Source organism: Panicum virgatum, chromosome 7K (assembly GCF_016808335.1).
Source record: "Panicum virgatum strain AP13 chromosome 7K, P.virgatum_v5, whole genome shotgun sequence".
Lineage (NCBI taxonomy): Eukaryota > Viridiplantae > Streptophyta > Magnoliopsida > Poales > Poaceae > Panicum > Panicum virgatum.
Window position 1 is genome coordinate 16994852 of NC_053142.1, and position 7368 is coordinate 17002219.

The following is a 7368-nucleotide window of genomic DNA, read 5'->3' on the forward strand; positions in this document are numbered from 1 at the left end:
TGGTGGATGATGAAGAAGTTCCATGTCTGAAATTTAGGCTCAAGAATGAAGAGAAAGTAATCACCTATGGAGAAATAGGAAGCTTGCTCGGATTCAAAAATAATGCATATGAAATGGTGCAAGTTGAAGATGGAGAGCTCGATGAATTTTGGACAAAAATAGCAAAAGTTGTCAACCGCCAAAGGAAGAATATAAGTAATGTGACCCTCCAAATATTCCACTCTTGGTTGAGCAAGAGAATTCTCAGGAGGATGAGAGAATCGAAGGTCACTGACCAAGAATTAAATTGGATGTATGCTACATTGGTGAAGAAGCAAGTAATTGATCCCACCTACATCATGGTTGAAAGGTGGCTTTGTGAAGCATCATCCGGCACAGGAGAAATTGGTTTGGGATGTTATCTCACAATGATAGCCCGAGCCATGAATCCGAGGTTACGAGTGATCCAAAATTTTTATGTCCTGGGAAGAGATATTGGGATTGATCATTTGAGGCAAGGTCATTATATCGGAGGGGATGAAAAGAAGGGATTCACTATTTCTGAGATGGATATTTCCCTCCCCGATCAAAGGCTGAAATTATTTGCAAGAGCGAGGACTGATTGGCGAGTTGAGAATATTAGAAAAAAGGTGAAGAAATCAAAAAGAGGAAGGTTAATTGAAGGAACATCGGCATCGGCACAACAAGAAGACTTGTAAGTAAACCTTCCACCGCCAAGTTCCGCTTATTGAAGGAATGAACTTCAAGGTGCATCAAGTGGACAGGGATACTCGCAAGGATGGACGAATCAATGGGAAGGAAGCCAAGAACAATCATGGGGGCACGCTGCGGCGGCACCCCCACCATTTAGCAACTACGGCTACCCACCATCGTCATACTAACGAGAGATGCCTGACCCATCATTTGGAGCACAATATTTTGACCTCCCTCAACCGGAACAAGGAATGAGAATCATGGGTGCCTATGCGAGAAGAAACATGGAAGATATAGACGCCATCCGGAGGCATACAACCCAACTAGAAGATGGAACTGCAGGAATTGCATATCAAATGGGACTTCTAGGCCTGGCGCCACCGGAACAATTTAATGGAGGAGCATTTCAGCAGTATTATGACCAAGGATACAATGCAAGAGCCAATCAAGGAGATTGATCGATGGCATGACCATGAATAAAATGCTCGCATGTGTGGTTTGGATTTTTCTATTTCTTTTCATTTATTTTCAGCATGTGTGCAAGCTTGTGTGTGCGTAGCAATTTTTCTGTTTTTATTTTTCAGCATGTGTGCAAATTGTTTTCTTTTGCTTTCATCACCATGATAAATAAATGCATCACCCATGCTTTAATGTTATGGTTAGCGATGATGATAGAAAGTTTGTGCCATGTTAAAATATGATGATCGTTGCCGCTTTGTCTACTTTCTTGTGCTTGGTTTATGCATGATTAAACTAATGCTCTCTCTACCATGATCTGAAAATTAATTAAATACCGGCTAATTCAATTGTGGAGGTTATGATAAATTAAGACCCATATCTTTTATTCTTGCTCTCTTACTTAAGCTTGTCAAGGGAAATTTAATTTGGATTTAATTCTAAGCTAACCTTGTCAATGATACCTTTTGCAATTGCTCTACCCTTCTACAAGCCTAAATGATATATCATAACAAACCATAGAGCAAGAACTATTTTCAGGAGAATTAATTCAGGAATTATCTTCTTTGGTACGAGACTAAGAAGCTGACCATTCCGTATTTTTTGCGTACCTCTCTTTTGCTAGCCATTCTATCCATGCATTGTGAGTTTCTATACCAGGAACATCACAAACCTCGCTGGATATCCACCCCTAACCAAAAACATCTTTTTTGTGAAACACCTCCTTGACCACAACCTATATATTGAGTATATATTTGTTTCGACGGCAAAACAGTGGAATCAAGAGCAAAATTTAGTAAAACATAAGCTTGGGAAGCATCAAAGAGTTCACAGAAGAAAAATCCGAAGAAGTGGAGGCCTACAGGCAGTAGGCCGGCCGGCCTGCCCCTTTTCCTCCTCTGTTGGCTTCAATCTTTCACGAGAAGATGCTCCATTGAATTCCAAAGTTGAGTCCAGAGAATTGATAAAGGTTTTGTGCACTCACTCCATCAAGTTATCATCACTTCATTGCTTGAGGACAAGCAAACGTTCAAGCATGGGGGGGAGGTGGAGTAAGTGCATTGTCTTGCCAATGGTTCTGAGGAGCAAAAAGAAAGAAAGAAAAAAAAAGAGGAAGAGAGAAAAGAAAAAAAATGAATGATGATGAAAAGCTCCTCGATTCCTTTAGCTTCATTAAACTCCAGATACTTTGAAGATTATTCTATACTCAATTATTCCAACCATGTGCAATCCGATAACAAGGTCTTCATTTGTGCCTTGGGATCAACCGTTGCCATTTGCACATGTCCACCATCCAAAGTGTGTGTTCCATTCTCTCCCTCTCCACAAAGAAATTATTTTCCAATGGTGTTTTTGACGAGTCTCGGTAAATCCATAAGAAGTATTTCTTGTTTTGATAATATCTTGATTATAATATCATTTGTTAGGACTAACCTTTCCAGAGCTCCAGATAAAGCCTCAGACATACATATGAGAGAAAGAAAGGAGAGAGTTCTAGCAAGTTTGAGAGACAAGATGAGCTGAGAGTTTTCATGAGCAAATTGCAATGAGGTTTAAATTATTGATCTTGGTTTAGCATTACTTTTGGAACTTACTTTCTTAATTCTGAGACTTGTTTAATTTTGAGAGCATGTGCTTAATAATTGTGGGGAAGCATTTAACTTGTATCTACCTTCCACATTGAAAAAGCTGGTTACAACTTGAACTATTAACTGCAAAATATTTTTTGGGAGCATTGTGTTTTCTCGTGTATGGTCAAGTGCAGGGATTGGACACTGAAGGCAGCGCTGATTTTTATCAAAGACTTACTCGAGGATGAGCAAGGTTTAAGCATGGGGGGAATGTTGGCGCTCCTTAAGTATCCATTTTATCCCCTGTTTAACTTTGATAATGGCATGAATTTAATATCAGAATCACTAATCATCCTAACCTCGGCCCAATTATTGGTCGTTTTCGCGTTTGCACATATATTTTGGAGGTACTTCATTTTTGCAGGTTTTTGACCAATTTTGGAGCATGAAATGGCGAGGCCCACGATCACGCGATGACACTAAGAAAGACAAAGGCCAAAGCCCGAACAAAGGATCGAAGGCCATGATGATTAGAGGCCCATTCATGCACATCCACCCTCCAATGAAGCCCAAAAGACAAAGCCCACAAGATAAGATCAAGATACTTCGGGGCTAAGCAAAACAAAGAGATATTTAAGGAAGGATTTTCCATCCTATCCTTCTCCTCGAAGAAATCTCGAAGATAACAACATCTAATGGGGTGCACGTGAAAGACATAAACTCTAGAAGAGTCCAGGAGACTTGGGGAGAAAGATGAACACGAGCCGGCGAAGGAAAGTGCCAGGCCGGCCGGCGTAGGCTCATTGGGCCTGCCGGCCCAGCCCTTTTTTAGGTTGGTTCGACCTCTCCTTTGACCGAGGGTTCCTTTAGGCTATTTAAAGACCCCTCCCTAAGGTTCACCCAGAGATCAATTCGGGAGACGATGCCACATCGGAGTTCTGGAGCTAGGATCATCAAGATCAAGGTAGGGCCCCGGTTGTGATCTTGTGATGTACTATCATTCATGGTGAAGTCATTTGTGTTTCCGAATGTTTAGCGACCATGTTCTCTCTTTCGATTTCGTTCTTTTCTTTGGGTTCGCTTCATCCTAGATCTATTATCAAGATAGATTGCTTAGCATGATCTTGTAGTCATGGTGGCTAGAGGTTCATGACGGAACTACCAAAGGGGGTTCGACTTGCTTCAGAGTTTTCGTTCAAAAGGGGGGCGTCGTGACAGGCCATCTCCACAGAGTAGGCGGAGTATCGAGGGATCGGATTGGAGATTTTGGGTTTAAAGAGGCTTTTCATTGAGATTCACACCTACCTTACTTCACTACATCTAGCTGGAACTACAACATGTGCATGATCTAGGTGATCTAGATTGGTTATCTCTAACTTTCTCTCGCTACCTTCGGTGTTTGTCGTTTTTAGTAGATTAGATTCGTTTTACACCACATCAACACAAAGGAATCTCTATGCTAGCAGATTGTTTCTTGTTACTTTGGTTCCATGGATTGATAAACCTTGGGGGAATACTCTGAGGGAAAAGCTACACGAAACCGTGCGCTTGCGGTATATAAATCGGGGGAGCTACGGAGCGTCAACAAGGATTGACGCTCGTGGTCATCTTGCAAGTCGAGGTATGGTGCATCATCTTCATCTATCTCCATGTCCTCGGCTTGCGGTTCTGTAGCTTGCTCCTTGAACTGTTCTTGTTGTTCGACTTGCTCATAATTCATTGTAGTCGGTGCTGGTGCAGGTTCGGGGGAATGATGAGAGCTCGACTCGCCCTGCGAACGGGACGAGCCCAACCTCATCATCCTCTTGAGAGCTCTGGAAATTTTCCGCCCTGCACCTCTCATGCCTGCAACAAGAACGAACAAGAATGAATGAGAATAACTCGATTCGGGTTACGTTAGTGAAATGAAAATGAAACTCTTACCCAAAAGTTGTTCCTCCAAATATGTGATCAATCTTGCAGCAAAGAAGAGAGAGAGAGAGTGTTCTTGCAATCAAACTTGAGTCAAAATCCAAAGGAAACCCGAGCAGGAATGTGTGAGAGGGAGTGAGAGTGGAGAGAGTGAGCATGAGAGCTCATCACCCCTCTCTCGGCCTCTATTTAAAGGAATTTGGGCGAGTGCACCCGGGGAAGCCGTTGGAGAAGGTGGGGTCCAGGAGCCGTTGGTCCTGGGTCGGCCGGCGCCAGGGTGGGCCTCCTGGTTCCCCCCTTTGGCCAGATGCTTCCTCAACGGTTATGAACTTTGGAAATATATTGCACGGCCAAAAGTTTGCTCAGAAAGATGTTCAAATTATTTTTCCCAATGGATTTTAAAACTCAGAAAATAATTTTGGTCTTTCTATAAAAAGGGAAAAGTGCTAGAAAAATTCCAGCATGCAGAAAACAATTTTGAAAATTTCAAACATGCAGTGGAGAAAAACAAATAAGGTGCAAAGAAAATATTGAAAAGCGGATGAAACAAACATGAGATAAATACCAATTTACCTTTGGCAAGTGCGTGTCATTTAAAGTCCGACGTGCATGACTCCTCTTTGATTATGATTGAGCATCCGTCTTGGGAGGAGCAGCGACGGATTGCTATGCTTTCTCCGCTTTTTTCATTCTTGATGAGGAGGGTTGACCTTGTAGAGTTATCTGGGCTGGTATTACCACCTCTTCATGATTACCCTCCTTTATGACTTCTTTCACGAGGCCGATCATGTTGTCCTTCTTTCGTGGTGTTACCACGACTTCTTGTATGCCTCATGGATTTGGCCCATACTTGATTTTGATCATAGAGCATTGCTCAACCTTGGGCTGAAATGAGAACCTTTCTTCCTTGCCATTGATATTGAAGCAGATTTCTCCGGCTCCAACATTGATTCATGCCCCTGCAGTGCTTAGGAATGGTCTCCCTAGGATAAGTGGTGTATCCTTGGAAATGTCCATGTCCAGTACCACGAAATCAACAGGGATGAAGTAGTCCCTGACTTTTACCGATATGACTTCTGCAATCCCCTCTGGATACCGTACCGAGGAGTCTGCCAGCTGGAGATGCATTAAAGTTGGCGTGAGGTGTGTGAAGTTTAGCTTGTTGTAGAAAGATTTTGGCATCACGCTGACGCTTGCTCCCTAGTCACACAAGGCACGGTTGAAGTGTTGTGCCCCGATTGAACACGTGATTGTGGGGCATCCTGGACCTTTCTTCTTTTCCGTGGGTTGGTTGAGTATAGCTGTGCTACACTCTTCTGTAAGCTTGACAACCTCTGTGGTGGGCAGTGGCCGTTTGTTGTTAATGATGTCCTTGATATATCGGGCGTAGGTCGGCACATGCATAACGTCCAGTAGAGGGACGTTAACATGTATCTTCTGGATCATCTCAACAAAATAGGTGAATTGTTCGTCCACAGTTGCCTTCTTTATACGGGTGGGGAACGGCAAGAAACTGGTCTCAATGTAATCCTGTGGAGTCGTTCCCTTTTCTGGTTCCCTGGTTTCTTCTTGATCCGTTGGTTGTACTTCTTCCTGGGTTGCCGGTGCTTTTCCTGCATGGTTAGGTTGTGGTGGATCACGAGTGGACTTACCACCCCTCGTGGTCACCGCTTTAACATTCTCAGAGACAGGAACAGAAGCAGCTATTTGAGCAAGAAGAGATTCAACCTTTTTATTGAAACTTGACTGGTTTTTGAGCGTAGAAGACAAAGTTTCAATCTTTACATTTAAACTTTCTAGGGATTTATCATTGGCCAAAAGCTTTTTATTTATATTTTCGTTGATTTTAACTTGGCCAAGAACAAGTTCTCTCAAGGGAGGTTGGCTTGAATTGAAATTCGAATTATAAGAAGGATTGTAGTTATTACCTCCCTGAAAAGGTAGACGTGGCTGGTTCCACCCCTGGCCTCCTTGTGGTGGACGGTACCCGTTGTTGTTGTTGTTGTTGAGGTATGCGCAGTCTTCACGGGTTTCGGGGCAATCGTTCCCCGAATGTCCATCGTTACCGCTGACTTCGCACGTGAATTGCGAACCCATGGCGTAAACGGGAGCATGGATCGGTTGTTTGCTCCCTTCCTCCATCTTCTTGATTAGGAGGTCCAGCTTCACGGCAATCATATCCATCTCTTTGATGGTATGCATGCCTTTTGTATGGGGTTGGAGTCGTTCATCGCTCCACCCCTGATTGGAGACCATCTTCTCAACCAATTCTTTTGCTTTGGCGATAGTCAGGTCGAGGAAGGCTCCACCAGCAGCAGCATCAATGTTGGCTCGAGATGTCGTTGTGAGCCCATTGTAGAAGCTTTGCAGGACGAGTCACTCATCCATGCCATGATGAGGATAGGCCAGGATGTATTCCTGCAGCCTCTCCCAAGCTTCTGGGATGGATTCCAACCCTATCTGCTAGAAACTTGAAATTCTCCCGCGCAGGGCATTTGTTTTGCCCAGCGGGAAGAATTTTGCGAGGAACTCCTTGGAGAATTTTTCCCAGGTGTCGATGTCCTTTTTCTTTATAAAACCACTATTTCGCCTTCCCCGGGAGGGAAAAGGAAAACAGACAAAGCTTGACAACGTCAGCAGCGACACCCCGTATGACAACGGTGTCACAGAGCTCCAGAAAAATCTGCAAATGTTCATTTGCATCCTTATTTGGCTTGCCACAGAATGGGCTAGCCTA

At 43.5% G+C, this 7368-nt stretch overlaps 1 non-coding gene across 1 annotated transcript; it reads left to right on the forward strand.

Annotated features, from left to right (window-relative positions):
* The first annotated feature begins 7017 nt into the window (after nucleotides 1-7017).
* LOC120643186 lies at nucleotides 7018-7126 on the forward strand. The gene has a single exon (XR_005662876.1). It is a non-coding gene; the product is annotated as a small nucleolar RNA R71 (small nucleolar RNA).
* The last annotated feature ends 242 nt before the right edge of the window (nucleotides 7127-7368 follow it).